This window comes from Leptonychotes weddellii, unplaced genomic scaffold (genome assembly GCF_054177405.1).
Source record: "Leptonychotes weddellii isolate Sample4059 unplaced genomic scaffold, ASM5417740v2 HiC_scaffold_32078, whole genome shotgun sequence".
NCBI classification, from domain to species: domain Eukaryota; kingdom Metazoa; phylum Chordata; class Mammalia; order Carnivora; family Phocidae; genus Leptonychotes; species Leptonychotes weddellii.
The window spans coordinates 56-1390 of record NW_027918627.1 but is presented as its reverse complement, the minus strand read 5'-3'; the positions used below and the strand labels follow the sequence as shown (position 1 = coordinate 1390).

The 1335-nt window shown below is 60.8% G+C and overlaps 1 pseudogene; it reads right to left on the bottom strand.

Moving 5' to 3' along the window:
- Positions 1 to 5: 5 nt before the first annotated feature.
- LOC102750944 (paraneoplastic antigen Ma6F pseudogene) lies at positions 6 to 962 on the bottom strand (annotated as a pseudogene).
- Positions 963 to 1335: the final 373 nt, after the last annotated feature.

Below are 1335 nucleotides of genomic sequence, written 5' to 3'. Positions count from 1 at the left end.
AGGGCGGACCGGAAAGCATCTTTGTTGGCTGGGGAGGCCTCGGTTTCATCTGCACCGGCAGCGGTGCCCTCGGTGATGACTTCAAGAGCCAGGGCGGACCGGAAAGCATCTTTGTTGGCTGGGGAGGCCTCGGTTTCATCTGCACCGGCTCGGGTGCCCTCGGTGATGACTTCAAGAGCCAGGCCAGCCCGGAAAGCATCTTCATTGGCTGGAGAGGGTTCAGCAACCTCTTCACTGGCGGGGGCAGCCTGGGCGGCCGGCAGCCCTCCCATGTCCACACAGGCCCCTTCCGCTTGGAATTGCTCACCCCCAGCTAGGGCGACCTCCCATGCCTCGGTCTCCCGAATGAGCCGCAGCATCCCCATGAAGCCAGGTGGTCTCCTCTCCAGCCGCATCCTCCTCAGCTTGTTCTGGAGCATCTCGTTCAGGCGGGCCTGCATCAGCACCTGCCTGGCGCGAACCTGGTCTGCGATGACAGGACGGAAGGCCCCCTTCTCCACGGCCGACTGCAGCAGGGCTTCCAGGCGCATCACATAGGCAAAGAGAGTCTCCTGGGGCCGCTGGGCACAAGTCAGGAACTTGAGCCGTGCAGTCACGCAGGTGTCCTTGTCCCCAAACACCTGTACCAGCGCGGCCAGGCAATCCTGCACAGGCATGTCGGGATTTTCTGCCAGGAGGCTGCACATGAGATCCAGTGCGGGGCCACCCAAGCTCTCCACCAGCCGCCGCCTCCTCTCCCTTTCTGACACGTGGCGCCACATGTACAGCATGTCGTTGGCATGGTGCAGCCAGCTCTCAAAGGACTCTTCCTCTTGGTCTGGCTCTTCCATCCCAGAAAAGGTTCTCAATGCCCGATAGGCCATATTTTCAGGCACAGGTTGCTGGGCCTGATTCCATTGCTGGGTCCAGGATCCTCCCTCATCTATGGCTCCTGACACACCCACAGCTCCTTCCTCGCCTGCAGTGCCCGCCTCACCTGCAGCTCCTGCCACACTCACAGATCCTACCACACCTGCAATTCCTGTGTCACCTGAAGCTCCCTCCTCATCTGACACTCCCCCTTCATCTCCAGCTCTTGCCACACCCGCAGCTCCTGCCTCACCTGCAGCTCCTGCCACACCTGCAGCTCCCTCCTCATCTGAAACTCCTTCATCTTCTGCTCCTTCCTCACCTGCAGCTCCCTCCTCATCCGAAACTCCTTCATCTTCTGCTCCTTCCTCACCTGCAGCTCCCTCCTCATCTGACACTCCTCCATCTTCTGCTCCTTCCTCACCTGCAGCTCCCTCCTCATCTGACACTCCTCCCTCTTCTGCTCCTTCCTCACCTGCAGCTCCC